The sequence below is a fragment of the Trachemys scripta genome, chromosome 5 (genome assembly GCF_013100865.1).
Source record: "Trachemys scripta elegans isolate TJP31775 chromosome 5, CAS_Tse_1.0, whole genome shotgun sequence".
Taxonomy (NCBI): domain Eukaryota; kingdom Metazoa; phylum Chordata; order Testudines; family Emydidae; genus Trachemys; species Trachemys scripta.
The window spans coordinates 11,535,632-11,553,550 of NC_048302.1; positions in this window are offsets into that span (position 1 = coordinate 11,535,632).

Sequence of the window (17,919 nt, forward strand, 5' to 3'; positions counted from 1 at the left end):
GGAAGGGATGCAGCTCGGGATAAGTAAAGAATATGTCTGCGATCTTCTGACCAATGTTAATGAATTAAAATCAGTGGGACCTGCTGCTATGCACCCCAAGCTATTGAAGGAATTAGCTGAAGAAATCTCGACACCACTGGCAATAATATTTGCAAACTTATGGATGACCAGAGAGGTCCCGGAAGACTGGAGAAAGGCTAATGTAGTGCCCATCTTTAGCAAGGGGAAAAAAGGAGGAGCCGTGGAACTATAGACCAGTCATCCTGACTTCAATAACTGGAAAGCTACTGGAGCAATGTATGAAACATTAAATTTGCAGATACCTGGAGGATGAAGGGGTGATCACTAGCAGCTAGCATGGCTTTTCCAAGAACAAATCATGCAAAACCAGCCTGATTTCCTTCTTTGACAAGGTAACTTGTTTGATGGATAGGGGGAATGCAGTGGACATAATACACCTGGACTTCATCAAGGCTTTTAACGCTGTCCCACATGACATTTTGATAAGTAAGCTGGAGAAAGCAGCTTGGCAAACTACCATTAAGTGGTTACATAATTTTGTTAAACAACCTCAAACAAAGAGTAGCCATTAATGGAATGATATCAGATTGGAGGGAGGTCTCAAGTGGGGTTCCATGGGGATCTGTTCTGGGTCTGTTGTTCTTTAACATCTTTATTAATAACCTGAGTGTAGGAATAGACAGCCTACTGTTCAAATTTACAGATGACAAAGCTGGGTGGAAGGGTTACCAACACTTTGGAGGATAGAGCTAAAACTCAGAGGGATATTGATAAATTGGAGAACTGGGCTATAGATAACAAATGGAAATTCAGCAAAGACGATGTAAGGTGCTACACTTAGGAAGGAAAACCAAATGCCTAAATATAAAATGGGGGATAACGGGGATGGCAGCAGCACTGCTGAGAAGGATCTGGGAGTTGTCATGGATTCCATCCTTAACATGAGTCAGCAATGCAATCCTGTGGCAAAAAAAAAAAGCACAAATGCAACTGTAGGTTGCATTAACACGGAGGCATAGCATGCAATCTACAGGAGGTGATAGTACCTCTCTGCTTGGTGCTGGTTAGGCCTCAGCTGGAGTACTGTGTCCAGTTTTGGTCACCAGCGTATAGAAAGGATGTGGAAAAACTGGAAAAGGATCCAAAGGTAAGCAACAAAGATGATCAAAGGAAGGGAATGCAGCCACATGAGCGAAGGCCAAAGGAACTGGGTATATTTACAGGGGATGGATCCCTTGATGATTATCTGTTCTGTTCATTCCCTCTGAAGCACCTGGCATTGGCCACTGTCAGAAGACAGGATACTGGGCTAGATGGTCCATTGGTCTGAGGCCGTATGGCTGGTCTTATGTTCCTGTGGTTTTTGAAAGAGGAGATTAAGGAGATCTAGGTCAGGATCGTGCTCCTCTGCATTCAGACAACCATGAGTCAAAAAAGGTGACGGGGTGTTAAAGGGACAGCAACGCACTTCCTGGACGTTTGTTTTGTTTCTCCGCAGACTGCAGATTTTTAGGTGATATTTAGGCTGCAGGACTCCACAAAGAACCAGTCAAATGAACGTGTGGGTGACTCAGGAGATGATCACAAGATGCTGTGAAAATGAATGGAACTGGCAGTCTTCGGTATTTCACCTGCTGTCCTTGGGAGTCTTGTTACTAACAAGTTCTATTTTGTTAGCAGCTCCAGGGGCACTAGCTGAATGTTACTTTGCAGAAGACGCACCAGTGAAGAATGGGATTTAATTCTGAGAAATTCTTATAATACAGAAACTGGGTATTAAAAAAAGAGAGTCTCACTAGTTACAACTCTGATCTATCAATAAACATCTGCAATAAAAAATGTGGCTCAAAACAATAAGGTATAATGATGTGTTAATTTAGGAGGGAAACGGTTATTGACACCTGTGTGTCTTTGTCTCTTCTACGTAGAGTTAATTTGACATTAACACTGCATCAATTAGAACTAGATCTACACCTGTATATATTGGGGCTGGGAGGGTATAGTGAAAGAGAACAGATTTCAGCATAGTGAGGCAACTTCTGCTCTCGTTTACAACGATGTAATAAATCCAGAATAAGGGAGAGCAGAATTTGGCTTCATCTTTGACACCATTGTAAAATATTTACATAGAAGTGGAGCCTTCTTTTATTAAGAAATCCTACAGCTTTTGTAGCTCTAATATATCCAAGCTACAAATCCCTGAACAGAAATAGGCTTTTGGAACATTTACAGGCAGTGGGCCATCCTCCGGCAGTAAAAATTGCTGTAGCTCTGTTGATTTTAATGGTGCTAAACTGATTGATACTAGTGGAGGATCTGGCCTAAAAGATATTTATTGGGATACTGCAGACAAAGTGCATGTGTCTGTGTCTCTGCCCCTCGATTTGTGTTTTAAATCTCTGCTTCAGTCCACCCCCATTGCCTACCATGGATGCTTGAAATATGGTTCAAGTATTCATGGCCAATGATGCAGTACCTTATCTTACTGCAAACCAAGGGCTGGGCCCATTAGCATAAGATTCTAGCAGACTATGGTTCAAGACAGTAACTACTGGTGTTTAGTGACCTGCTGCCTGAGTTGGTTTGGCTTTTAGTAGTTTCTTCTTGTCTTCTGCGTGAATTGCCGAGAGCCATTCACATGGCACCTGACGGCAGAGAACATAAAGGTAACAGCTCTCGAGGCATCAGAAGAGGCAACTGCAAAAGAATGTGCACTGACACTGTGATTTCATTGCAGTGTTATGAAATGAAAGCCTCCATGTTATATGCTCTGGCAGGGGCTGTTCATTAATGAATGAGAGCTTCAGTGTGGTAACTTCTGCATTGAAATATGCAGAGTTATTATTTATGGGCAAAGGGAGAAGACTTTGGGGGTCATGAAATCCACTCGTCAGTGCATCAAGATGTCAGGAATGGAGTGTATATTTTGGAGGCACCTGTGGGAGTTTTATGAATAACACAGAGCCGTTTGTCCAGCATATGCAAAGAAAATTCTTCATTGCTTACCATTAATACAAATAATTTCTATAGCCATATGAACTTATTCCTCAGCATAACTTATCAGTATGACCTTCTCTACCCTAGAGAGCTTGGTCTGTGTGTAACAATCGACAGATTTACACTCCTGGCTTTCCCCTGATTCAGTGCTTCCTCACCTCCCAACCTGGCGTGGAGTAAGGTTTGCCTTGCAACCACACTAGGTTTCCCTTTACGCTGGTTCAGGTGGGGTAGCTGTGGTGTTGGACAGCTCTCATAGGCTCCAATTCAGCCAGGCATTTAAGCATGTGCCCAACTTTAAATAGTGAGAAGTCCCATTGAAGTCAATAGTGACTTCACACCACTTCATTTTACGGTGAAGTTAAACATGTGGTTTAGCACCTTGCCAATGAACTAAGTCACAGCTGTGAGTCCCCACTCTTTTCCTGCTCCTCCTCATGCCCTGAGGCCTTGATAGTATCTCCCACATATTCCTCCCCTGTACCCCTAAAATATCCCTTGCCTAGCAGTGCAGCTATGGATCACTCACTGAATCCGCTTTCCCTGCCCTCCCACACCCCCCTCGCTGAATATTCTGCACGGGGCAGAGATGACAAGATGAGGCGCTGCAGAGCAGAGGAGATGCGTGTGGTTTTAAAGCTGAGCTGTGTGGCGCTGAAGAGGAGCATGACAGAGGGGCAGGGCGAGCAGGAATGGGGCTCAGCTCTGATGTGTGATAGCTGACTGCACTAATTGTCCTGCTGAACTACATCTGCACTGGCATACAAGTGACTATGAAGTGCTGCAAGATCTACTGATGAAAAGGACTGTATAAGAACTAGGTATTGTTATTTCTCCATCCCTGCACGTTATCAGGTAACATCCATTGGCCATGGCCTCCCTTTCAATTGACCGAAGCACTTTTTCACATGGGCACAAAGAGCACTCAATCAACGGAGGGGCACTACTTTAGAGCAATCACTCACCGGCAAGTGGAGTTATAGGCACGTCAGAACATTTGGCAAGTAGCTCTGCCACGTGAAAGGCCACTTGGTGGAATTTCTCACCCTCTCAATTCTCAGTAGCTGTCATTAAACGTTTGGCTGCCTGTGTGTGCGTTTTTACCAATTGGTTGGGTGTTTTGCCTTTATGTTGTTTGCTGCCATTTGTTGGTTGTTTTTTTTTACTTGTGTTTTGGTTTCACATTTTAGCAAAGTTATGCACGTTGTAAATGTACAGCAATAATGCAATAATACAATTCCACATACACAGTAGCTAAATTTAAATTAAATGACAGTTTAACCTGGTTTAGCTAGTGGTTTTTGGCTGATTGCTAACTTAATTGTCCATATATGGTAGACTGAGGTGTAGTTGACCGGTTTATTGATAAACCACTTTTGGGGGGATGCTTGGTGGGGTTTTTGTTTTTGTTTTGTTTTGTTTTTTTACTGTGTACTGATTTTATTTTGGTGTTTCTGGGGTATGATTTTTTTTTTGGTGTTTTTGGTTTGTCTGTCAGGGTCACCAATGCCATTAGATGTTGGGCTGCGTGCGTGTGTTCTTTCTGCATGCTGCACTGGCTCTGGCCAGACAGCCGGTACAGCAGACTCTGATTGAACTGCTCAATAAGACCACAAGACTTGGTTTAGTAGCGAAGGCGCCTGGCCAGGTTTATTGCTGACGAAGCACGTCGGCAATAAAGCTCAGTGGTTACAGTTACACAAACACATGCGTGCCCGTGACAATGCATGCTGCTCAGTCAGTGGGAGGACTGTGCACTGCCCCCTCGGCTGGACGAAGGGTTAAAGCAAAGTATTTCAACATTTATAGACTGAGACAAACAATCTAGGATAAACAGCTGACATATCACCTTACGCATTTCATGACATGTTTGTTACTTCCCCGGTACTTTCCTCCTGATGTTTTAAACAAAACATTCCTATTTACCACCCCATCTTTGTACTTTCACTCCTAATGTTTCAAACAAAATATCGCTATTCATCACTTTTGTCAAACCGTTTTATCATGTGCTATGTTAGGGTGTTCTTGTACTGGCCTGCTGGAACGTATTTACATATTCAATATGTTTTAGCAATGCCGGTGTCGAGTCCGTGTACCAGACACTGGCTTGCAGGCAAGCATCTGCTTTTAACAGGGCCTAACTCTTGCTCATAGCATAATTTTTGCTGACTTTGGTTCAGGCCTCAGGCCTTGCACCAGGCCCATGCTTTAGGTTCTTTCTTTCTACTACAGTTGTGCAGGCTGCTTTTGTGATCACCTCTGGGATGCTTCATCCCCTGCTCACATTCAAGGATGCTTATCTACAGCCAGCATCATTCAACCTAAAAACTTAAGTGAAGGAAACACCATCTGTCATAACTATTGTCGTGGTCAATGACACCCACGCATTGATTTTAGTTTACAGACTCAAGCCTGAGGCCAGTTTATTGACATACATACCAGTGAACTGGGGTGCAGTCCGAAGACTGACACCCCTAGGTCAGCACGCAGGCTGCCTTTATTTCATTAAACCGCAAGCACAGTACAAACAATACGTCATCGGTTAAGAAATTGGGGTTGGGGTCCATTCCCCCTTCCTGGCACCTTCCTCATTATTTTCTGAGAATTGGGTGTTTTGTTTTGGGTACGGGGGGCGCTTGGTGGTTTTCTCCAGGGGTGGTACTTGGCACCAGTTTAGGGGTATTTTTCATCAGGGTACATATTATTTTCCGGGGCTTTACGGTTATGGGCACAAGGGGGTTAACATAGGACACTCAAAGAGGATACATGATTGGCTAATTTTGCAGATAACTGGAATCACAGGAGAAGTTGGCATTTGCAAAAGCAATTTCTTCATACAAGCGGTTATTATATTTCATAAACTTGCGGTTATTAGGTTGCCGAGGCCTTTACCACTGTTACTTCCTCCCCCCTCCCTCCTCTGGTCATGACCCTTGACCGAGTTTGGCAGAGAACTGTGTTGTTCAGTCTTGCTCAGGCCTAGGCCTGTACTGCTTTGTGTAAGGGTAGTTAGCATAACAGATCTCTGTTGGAGGGTTTATTTTGGGGCCTTCAGATTCACAGCTTTGGCTATTAAAAAGAAGGCCCCCCTGTTCTATTTCCCCACACTATAGAGGGAAGGGTACAATACTATAATCCCTCCTGGCCAGACACACCAAAATCCTTTTACCTGTAAAGGGTTAAGAAGCTCAGGTAACCTGGTTGACACCTGACCCAAAGGACCAATAAGGGAACAAGATACTTTCAAATCTTGTGGGGGAGGCGGGACGAAGGCTTTTGTTTGTACTCTTTGTTTTGGGGGTTGTTCGCTCTTGGGACTAAGAGGGACCAGACATGCTCTCCAAATTTTCTGAACAAGTCTCTAATATTTCAAACTTGTAAGTAACAGCCAGGCAAGGCGTGTTAGTTTTATCTTTGATTTCTCAACTTGTAAATGTTCCTTTTGCTAGAGTATTTACCTCTGTTTGCTGTAACTTTGAACCTAAGGCTAGAGGGGGTTCCTCTGGGCTCTTTGAATTTGATTACCCTGTGAAGTTATTTTCCATCCTGATTTACAGAGATGATTTTTACCTTTCTTTCTTTAATTAAAAGCCTTCTTTTTAAGCACCTGATTGATTTTTTTTCCTTGTTTTAAGATCCAAGGGGATTTGATCTGGATTCACCAGGAATTGGTGGGGGGAAAGGGAAAAGGGGGAATGATTAATTCCTCCTTGTTTTAAGATCCAAGGGGTTTTGGATCAGTGTTCACAAGGGAACTGGTGGAGGAGTCTCTCAAGGCTACCCAGGGAAGGGAGTTAGCACTTGGGAGTGGTGGCAGCAAAAGCAGATCTAAGCTGGTATCTGTACCCTAAAGTTCAGAGTGGGGAAGGAACCTTGACACCATCCAGAAAACCAGTTGCCACAGTGGCTCTCTGGTTTCTTTAGGTATGTGACTCAACGAAGAATGACATGGTGGAGGTGGTAATAAATTTCCATTTCAGCCACTCTGGACACACGTTGCTGAAATGCAGGTTTCTTCCTTTCCCACACCTAATGTCTTTGCAACAAGCCAGTAGCATATGGATGTGTGCTCCTGTAGAGAAATGCTCTGTGACAAGGCTTGCATGCGCCTAATCCATCTCACTCAGCAACAGGCACCATTGGATAAAATGTTTCTGCAAAGGGCCCTGAGGCTCGTTAATCTTCTGAGCTGGCTGATGTGAGCTGCAAAGAAATGAGAGAGAGAGAGATGGGTGGAGACAAAAAAAAGGCAGGCAGAAAGGCAAGCACAGAAGAAAATAGCAGGAAAGAGGAGAGAAGAACCAGAAGAGGACAGAGCTGAAGAAGTGAGGGGGGAAGTAAGGAATTGGAAGAGAAGTAGAGGTCTCTTCAGAGGACTTTATCTTACTACAAACCTGGCTATTTCTTGTGGCTGTTTGATCATCTAGGGTGCTGTAAAGGCGGGTAGGACAGGCACTAACTCCCTGGGGAATTCTCACAGCACAAGTGGCTCCTGTGCCCAGTACAGAGTCAGCTCTGCCCCACTTTAGATGCAGTAGGCTTCCTGGGGAAAGCTGGGACTGTAATAAAGCTGAAGCATGGGTGGGCTGGACGAGGAGGGGAGCAGATATGAGGCAGGGGTTGTGGCCTGAGCAGACTTGCACTCGGGTGATTCTGCACCCATAGTAAAGGAAGCCAGATAAGTGCCTGAGATAAAATAGAATTAGGCTCTCCAGTGTGCATATATTGAATCTAGGGTGTGTGCTTGTGCCATTCAGTCTCTGGGAGATGTGTTTGTGTCTGTGAACTTCATCACGTGCTTCTTCGTTTAGCTAGAAACATTCTTTTTCTCAAATCTCTTTTATGGGATAGGAGAGCGTTTCCACTACAAAATATGGTTTTGTGAACCGCTCCAAAACTGGATCAGTTCATCCATGAGGCCTTTTGACTCCACAAGTTTTGCTCATTCCTAATTTCACAGCAACGAGTCCAGCATTCATTGTCTTTTTCAGTCTCTTTAACCTGTTTGAACTTCAGTACATCGAAAGTATGCTAAGTTTGGGCCAACTGAATGGTCCCTTTTTAATCCCGTTGAGAGTAATTCTTTTTCCTTGTGGAGGCTGTGGTGATATCTCCGTGATCTGCCCCATGGAAGATTAGAACCGTGTTGCTCTTCTCCCCATCATCTGAGTTTTTTGTGACTGTTGAATTGCAACCCTGAGTAAAATTCCCAGTTCCCTTGTCACCCAGGAAAACATAAATCACTTAAGAGCAGTCTCGTCAATTCTTTGCTCATCCAGACAACAAAAATTGCTCCTCCAGCTTCAGTTTGCTTTTATTTATTTTTAAAAGAATCTTTCTAAACGCTTCATTGTAAAGCCAGAACTCTGCCACAAGAGTTGCAAGCGACGTAATTGCAGGGCCAGACCCTCAGCTGGTGTAAATCGACATAGACCCACCGACTCCACTAAAGAGATGCCTGTGTGAACAGGAACAATTCTGTAAATGTTGCTGCTGAACGTGATGAAATAGAAATGGACTTTTAATAGCTCAGAAAGAGAGAGACATGACTTCTGTTTTGACTGGGGAAGTGACAAATATGTAGATCGTTAGCCAATATCTCCTTTATGAACATTTTGTTAATGAAAAGGGTAATGAAAATATCCTTGATGGATATTTACAAAGCACTACTGTACAGTAGCTCAAAACATAATGCAAGACAGTTTGACAGCATTATAGGTTTGCAAATTGAACAGTGTTGTTATGAGCGGGATGAAACCTTGTTATGGGTTGAGTTAAAACTCCATTGAGATAGATAGGTGTGATTTCACCCTTCAGTTAATATAACTGTAAGAATAGGTCCCACCTAAGACACAAGGTGTGTTTGAATTGGCCCAGGACCTTTTGGGTGAGTATTGTTTTGGGTAGGGGTGTTGGTGTTGGGGGAAAGAGAGTTCAAACAGAAAAGAAACTGAGGCCAGAACACAGAAAGAGAGAGAGCCTGAAGGACCAGCTGAAAGTATGGTGGCTGACCCTGGAAGAAACCTGGGAAGATATTTTGGGGGCAGGAGTGCAAGCTACAAGAGTGATTTTGATGCTGTGAGCAAAAAAGCCATTTCTTGCTATTTGATTTCCTCTTTTTAAATAAACAAAACTGCACCAAAGAAATACCTACCAGTAGGCTTGTCAGAATTTTTTTTTTTTTTTTTTTAAGGAAAAAACTGATTTTATAGACTTCTATCATATCTCCCCCCCTTCCCCCTTAGTGGTCTTATTTCTAAGATGAACAGTCCCAGTCTTTTTAATCTCTCCTCATATGGAAGCTGTTCCATACCCCTAATCACTTTTCTTGCCCTTCTCTATACTTTTTCCAATTCTAATGTATTTTTTTTTTACTGGCATTATGATATTTTTCCATTCCTTTACTAATGGTTCCTAACATTCTGTTCGCTTTTTTGACTGCCGCTGCACATTAAACAGAATGTTTCCAGAGAACTATCCACAATGACGCTAAGATCTTTCTCTAGTGATAACAGCTAATTTAGACCCCATCATTTTATACGTATAGTTGGGATTATGTTGTCTGATGTGCATTACTTTGCATTTATCAACACTGAATTCCATCTGCTATTTGGTTATCCAGTCACACAGTTTTGTGAGATCCTTTTGTAACTCTTTGCAGTCTGCTTTGGATTTAACTGACTTGAGTAATTTTTGTAACAGCTGTAAACTTTGCCACCTCGCTGTTCACCTCTTTTTCATGATTATTTATTCATGTTGAACAGCACAGGTCCCAGTACAGATTGGTGGGGGTATCCTGCTGTTTACCTCACTCCACTGTGAAGACTGACCATTTATTCCTACCCTTTGTTTCTTCTCTCTTATCCAGTTACTGAGTCATGAGAGCACCTTCCCTCTTACCCCATGATTGCTCAGTTTGCTTAAGAGCCTTTGGTGAGGGACCTTGTTAAAAGCTGGCACTCTGTAATGGGGTAGATTCATCACTAGGGCTCCTCCTCCTGGCTACACTGGGCATTAGTTCTTTCCAGGTCCAATGCTTTCTTGCCATGGCCCCTCTTGCTCACTGGCACTCCCTGCATTTTCTCTTTGTGGCTTGGTCCTCCAGAATGTATCAAAGTCTCTCCATACAAACTATCTCAGGCAGTCTTCCAGTTCATGGCTCAGACCTGTGCCACTTCCCCAGTGGCTGGTAGTGGGACCCAGGCCTGCCCTCTCCTCTGGATTCCAACTCAGGAACCCTCTAATGAGGGCCAAGGTCTGCAACTTCCCACCCTGCGGCTGTTTCCCTGAGCCTTTTCCTACTCTGCCTCTCTCACGCTTCCTCATCACTACCGTACTGGGTAACCCCTTCCTTCAGGGCCTGAATCCCCAGGGTTTCTACTCTTCCTCCCCGGGTTTCCTCCTTGCCCTCCCTAATGCACAGACTGTGAATGCAGGCTTCCTCATTGCAGCCCCTTTCTGCTGACAATTTCCTGCCTTTGTACTAGCCTGGCCTGCTCCTTCTGAGCTGGGTCCAGCATCAGTCAGGGATTACTTAGGCCACCTAATTCTCCTCAGATGTGACCTATATGGTTAACTGGCCCCTTCTCAGGCAATTAACCCTTTCCAAGTTAGAGTGGAATGAACACCCCATCACTTACCCTCAAAGAGTTCTAATAGACTGGGGAGGCATGATTTCCCCTTACAAAAGCCATGTTGACTCTTCTCCAACATATTGTGTACAGCTTTGTGTCTGATAATTCTGTTCTTTATTATAGTTTCAACCAATTTGCTTGGTACTGAAATCAGGTTTACCGGTCTTTAATTGCCAGGATCATACCTGGAGCCTTTTTTTAAAAACAGGCATTGTGTTAGCTATCCTCCAGTCATCTGGTACAGAGGCTGATTTAAACAATAAGTTATATACCACAGTTAGTAGTTCTGCAGTTTAATATATGAGTGCCTTTAGTCCTGGTATTTTCTTCCTGTTTAATTTATGAATTTGTTCCGTTATCTCCTCTACTGATGCATCTTAGCCACTCTCATTGATCTTCCCAGTTGCTTTATTTAAATGTGATCACCTTCAGTCCAGCCTGTGACTCTGAGGCGTTGGAATATGCCTGAATCAATGTGCTGTAATATTCCAGGGTCCAGGCCCTTCAAGCCACATCCCATTTTGTCTCCTCTTTCTCTGATATGTGCAGGAAGCTTGCTCCAACATCACACCCCAGCCTGTTCCAAATGAAGGCAGCACCACACTGTGATCCTGTTCTGAATGTCATGCTTCATTTCCTTTGATACTTTAACGTAACCAGGGCCGGCTCTGGGCACCAGCCCTCCAAGCATATGCTTGGGGCAGCAGTTTCCAAGGGGTGGCACTCCAGCTCCATTTTTGTTGTTGTTGCTTGGGGCGCAAAAAGCCGGGAGCCGGCCCTGAGCGGAGGTGAGCTGGGAGGGAGGGGTAGGAGGGGAAATGTGGCATGCCCAGGGGAGGAGGTGGGGCTGGAGATTTGGGGCAGGGGTTGGAAGGGGGCGGGGAAGGGGTGGAGTTCGGGCAGGGCCGAGCATGGGAACATTTTTTTGCTTGGGGAGGCAAAAAACTTGGAGCCGGCCCTGAATGTAACGAATCCCTCCTTAATAAAGGACCATGCAAAGTGGTCACCAGACAACAGCTTTCTGGAGAAATGTAATCTCCCTGCAAGGAAAAAGGAAATAAGACTGAGAACGTAATCCTGCTTCACTAAAGTCAGTGGGAGTTTTGCCATTAGTTTCAGGGCAGCGGGCCCTTGGTGCATGACCTAATTGGATGCAGGAAAAGAAGTAGAAAAAAAACAGTAGTGCTCTCCCACCATGGAGTGCATCGTTTCCTTTCCCTTTTCCCCTCCCTTACTTCACCTACATTTTCTTCTCTTTTTCATGTTTTGTTCTTTTGCAGTTTTCCCTCCATTTTTCCTTTTGTGACCTATTTTCTCTTTTATTTTTTATTGGGGGGGGGGAATTAAAATATTAACCTCTTTCCTCTGTCTCCTCACCTTTTGTAATGTGACAATCAGCATACAGCTCCAATTCACCCATTCATCAATCTGGTTCTTCAGTGAAGAACGCTATAGGAATTCCTAACAGCTACAGCTAAGTAAGGTGAATCTGTTTCCTTTTGCAGCACAGAGAGACGCTGTCCCCATCCCAAAGAATTTACAGTCTAAAGTCTCAGTCACCGAAGCTGCTCCATGCAAAGAACTTGCACTCTCATGAAGTCCCACTGACTTCAGTTTAGGTCTGTGTGGGTACATAGGTCTGCCTACCTGGAGCACCTTGCAAGACTGACGTGCTAAAGATCAGACAGCAAAGAAACTGGCCATTCTAATATTCGCTCTCCTCTTTTTGGTAACTGCACAGCGCAAGGTAAAACAGAAGGATAAATTTTCATGGAAGTGTGTAGAACACCATGGAAACTTATATCATAAGCTGCATCAAAGATTTATATAACATGACCATGACCGCTAGATTAGCTGTGAAAACACATTGCTGTCACAAGAGCTGTTGCTGTTGTCCCAATTTATTTTAATTTCCTTTAGTAGGTTAAAATCCAGTACATTTTTGCTGTCTGTTTCATTTTCAAGAATGCTAAATTGCAGCACCAGTGTGACAAGATTAAAAGACTCTCTAAAATATTTATTATAATTAGAGAAATAGCAAGATTATTCTTGTAGCTGCAGAAAATTACAGAGCATATTTAGGCATTTTCTGCAGTACGTCTAATTGTAGATAACAAAACATTAGTCAGTGAGCCAGATAGGCCATGCAGATGGTAATTATTAAACCTTCTGAAAATTGGAATTTTGCTTGTTTAGAATACCAGGTGTCTAAAAACCATAGCAAGAATTTATAAGTTTTCTGAGTATTGAATGATCCTGAAATTGAATGTTTATCCTGTATTGTCATGAAAGAGTTCAGGCGTCAACATGTGACAGCAGTTTCTGCCTGTCTGTCACAAACTTTTCAGTATCTTTTTATTAAAAGTTGTGACTTTTTCATATTAGAAATGTTACTTTGTGAGTTTCTCAAATGAGAAGCTTCCACTTGAATCTTTCAAGCTGACTCCTCATCCCTGCTGTGTCGTTCTGTAGTTCCAATGGTCAAAACCTTGTGGGATCCGTGAACCATTCCTGAATACGTTACCTCAGTCTAGGATGATGTGAGATTTCAAAAGTCAGTGGGGTATGGGACTGGTTAGTGTTTGGATGAGAGACTATCCCCAAGGGAAACTGAGGCAATGTGGGATGTGGTACTAGTGATTCAGTAGATGGCACTCTTCCCTCGGAGTCCTTAGTGAATCATTGAACCAATGTGGATACTAAGGGGTGCTGACATTAGCTAGGCAAGTGGGCTGAAACTATAGCTTACTATGTAAAACATCTCATTTTACTGTAACGTTGTCCCTCGCCCCACTTTGGTATGTTGTTTTATGACAAGAGGAAACAGTAGCATAAACCTAGATTGCAAGCTCTCTGGGGCAGACTGTCTTTGAACTCCATGTCTGTCCCTGGGGACATGAGTCCTGGATGAGTATGCTAAGCATTGCTGTAAAACAAATAAATAACAATAATAGCAATGAAGTGCTGTCTTTCACATAAGCTTAAGATGTTGAGTCTCTGACCGTTGCCATTAAAGATCTCATGGGGTACATTGCAGCAGAACTAATCAACAGGGGTGTGAGAACCTAGAGCCTCTATTGCTAGTTTATATTGCTGTAACTAATCATAAATAACCATAAAATAGATATAAGCAGCTGTAAAGGATACTGTGGTACCAATTTAAGGTAGTCCTTGGTATTGTGCCAGTGGGTTTCACTGTGGTTATGGAAGCAATAAAGTATTGATTTATAATGACAAGATTCTGTTTTTTGCCAATTTCATAGGAAATTTAAATGTTTCCATTAAGAACTTCTAACCGTCTTAGAAGGTATCATAGATGGGGTTCAGGTTAGACATAGGGTAGTGCTGTGACGTGTCTTAAGACAGACAACCCACGTTATGGCAGTGATCATATGTAGTAAAAGAGAGAGAGAGAAGAAATCAGGTATATGTAACAATTTATTCATTTGTCCATGATACTTCCAAAAAGATCTGCCAGTCTACTGGCTCCAGACTTTCTGTGTCTCTGCCTAGATTTGTGTACAGTACCCATTATTGTGAGATTTTAGCGTCTTCCAAAATTATAGTGTGCTGATTACAGTCTACACTTTAAACAAATCTGGAAAACTGAGGGGATGTCTACACTACCGCTTAAGTCAATCTAATTTACATCACTCAGCAGCGTGAAAAAGCCTTCCTTCCCCTGAGCAACATTAATTTTGCACTGTCCACACTGGCGCTTTGTTGGTGGGAGATGCTATTCTGCTGACACAGCTTACGCTTCTCACTGAGGTGGAGTAATTATGCCGATGGGAAAGCGCTCTCCCATCAGCATAGCGCGTCTTCACCAGATGCGCTACAGCAGCATAGCTGAATCGGTGCAGCTGTGCCAGTGTACCACTGTAGGGTAGACTTGCCTTGAGATAGATGTGGTAGCAATGTTTATTGTCTTATGAAGTGGAAAATTACATGTTCCAGATATATCAATGGATTTGTTTATAGAGTTAACTGATTATAAAGCTAAATACTGAGTATGGGCAACAAGGATTCCAAAATAAGAGGTTAGAACCCTTAGCTAGAAAATATACCTGAAGAACATGAGGTCCTTTTTGTTGACTGACGTAAATCTGAAATGAGTGAGTTCCCAAATTAGTTATAGTTAGGGTAATATTCTCCCTCCAGTAAGCTGGAGGGAGAATATGCTTATAAAATTTGCAGAGGATGCCAAACTGGGCGAGGAGGCTAGCACTTTGGAGGACAGGAGTAGAATTCAAAATGGCCATGACAAATTGGAGATTTGGTCTGAGTGCAATAAGATGAAATTCAATAAAGACATGTGCAAAGCACACCACTTAAGAAGGAAAAATCAGTTGCACAACTACAAAATGGGGAATAATTGGCTGGGTGGAAGTTCTGCTGGAAAGGATCTGGGGGTTATAGTGGATCACAAATGAATATGAGTCAACAATATGATGCAGCTCTGAAAAAGGCTAATATCATTCTGGGTTGTACTAACGGGAGTGTAAGACACAGGAAGTAATTGGCTTGCTCAGCTGGAGTCCTGTGTTCAGTTCTTTAGGAAAGATGTGGACAAATTGGAGAGAGTCCAGAGGAGAGCAACAAAAATGATAAAAGGTTCAGAAAACCTGACCTCTGAGGAAAGGTTAAAAAAAAATGGGTCTGTTTAGTCTTGAGAATAGAAGACTGAAGGGGGGACCTGGTAACAGTCTTCAAATATGTTAGGGGCTGTTATAAAGAGGACTGTGATCAGATGTTCTCCATGTCCACTGAAGGCAAGACAAGAAATAAGAAGCTTAATCTGTGGCAAAAGAAATTTAAGTTAGATAGTTAGAAAAACTTTCTTTTTTATAAAGATAGTTACGCTCTGAAACAGACTTCCAAGGGAGGCTGTGGAAGCCCCAGCACTGGGAGTTTTTAAAAACAGATTGGACAAACACACATCAGGGATGGTCTAGGCTTAGTTGGTCCTAGTTCAGCACAGGGGACTGGACTTGATGACTTCCCGAGGTCTCTTCCAGCCCAACATTTCTATGATTCTGTGTCCCTCCCACCCTCAGCCATACTCCAGACACTCCACTGCTCAACTGCTACAATAGGGCTTGTGAGGGAACCCTCAGAAAGCTGCTTTACGAACTGTCTTGTACAGTTCCTATGCCAGAATCAGACCCTTTTACCATCATAAAGGGGCCTGAGCAGGGGTGAGAATCTCTGCCCATCTGCTCCAGGTTTGGGGTAAGCAGGAACTCAATTCTGTGCACCGCCTCACGCGCAAATGTCAGGGGCGTTCTTACTGCCCTGTGGGAGCATGTTGTAGAGATCACAATCAAACCTTTATTTGTCTGTTCAGATGACTCAATAAACCAGCTAATGTTAGCAAAATGACATGGATTGGAAGACATGCAGGGAAAACCTGACCTAATGTTCTATCCACATTCTATTAGAGTTGTTGGTGTGTCTGAGTTTAGAAAGGGATTGAGGTACATAGAATAGTAACTACTGCTTCAGTAAATCAGATGGAATGTCTCAACATTTTTCTAGAATACTATTGGGAAATAACTGATCAGGATAAATATCAGATGGCTTTGGTCATTGCTAGGTAATATCTGGTGCTATTTCCTGTCTACCTAAGTAAAGAATATAGGAATTATTTTTCTATTAATAGGATAAGTACTTATTAGTGTGACTTCAAGATCCAATGGCTGAAGTTGAAGTTAGACAAATTCGGACTATAAATAAGGTGTAAGTTTTTGACAGTGAGGGCAATTAACTAGTGGAACAATTTCCAAGAGTTTTGGTGGAAACTTCTCTATCCCTGACAATTTTTTTTATCAAGACTGGATGTTCTTCTAAAAGATATTCTGTAAGAATTATTTTGGGGAAGGTCCCTGTCCTGTGCTCTACAAGAGGTCAGACAGATGATCACAATTGCCCCTTCTGGCCTTGGAATCTATGATTCTTTAAAAATAATCTAATGAAAAAATTCTGGAATTTTCAAACTATCTTATTCTCGTACTATACAGGGGAAAACAGCTTTTACAGTTCTTAATATGAAGCGGTAAATAAATAATAGTTGGAATTATTTGGGGCACAAATTACAGTGTGGAGAGATTTGTTAAATCACTGACTAATTATCCCTGAATTGTGTGAATGGAGAAGAGTAGGATACTGTATTGGATCCAATAGCACACAGATTGGACCTCTTTATTAGGATGAAAGGTGGAAGTGGTGTTACTGGGGTTAGCATGTTTCAGAGTAGCAGCTGTGTTAGTCTGTATCCGCAGAAAGAACAGGACTACTTGTGGTACCTTAGAGACTAACAAATATGCTCAAATAAATTTTGAGGTGCCACAAGTACGCCTGTTTTTTTGGGGGGGTTAGCATGGTGTGTGTGTGTGTGTGTGTGTGTGTGTAGAAGTTGCTGTAGGGTAACTGAGGAGTACACCATGCCATCTGTCAGTGCTGCATTTTCTAAGATTTACTTTGTTTTTTAGTGTCTTATTTCAAGAGGAAGGTGACTTTCAAGAGGAGATATTATCACCAGACTGATCAGCCCATTTGCCCATTTTGTTACTGATTTCACTTGTAGCTCCTATGCTCAAGATACTAGACTCATACATTTAAAAAATCTGCTAGAAGAGAATGCCTGAGAGTAAAGCAGTCTTGAAAATGATCAACAAAAAGGAGTGGCCTGTGCCTCCTATGTGCGGCTCTGATAGTGCAAAGAGAATGCAAATCTGGATTAAACATCGAGTTGGGGATTGCTTTTGCATAGGGGAATCCCTGGATAGTATAAAGTTAGTATAGCCGGCTGTACACCATCTCTTCTGACTTCCCTTTGCATAGCTTGCTGAGGGTGTGCCGGGGCAGGAGAGAATGTGGCTGGAGCATACTTCACCTGGTTAAAACAGCTGAATGCTGCCTTGGAGAACTGGATTCTGTCTCTGCCACTGCCACATAAGATACTATGCGATGCCGGGGCAAGTCATTAAAACTAGATTTTTTGCAGGTGGTCTCTAACTGTATGTTTCTCATTATTTGGGTGACTGACTTGAGATTCTGGGGTCTGACTTGTGAAGTGCTGAGTGCTCAAGATTGCAACTGAAATCAATGGGAGCTATGCTTTGAATAAAGTGCTATAAAAAGCTATGTTCTCTGAAAAATCAGGCCATAGGCATCACAAATTGCATACAGAATTAATATACACTTTTAACAAATAATGTCCCTGTGCCTCAATGCCCCATCTGTAAAATGGGAATAATAATACCAC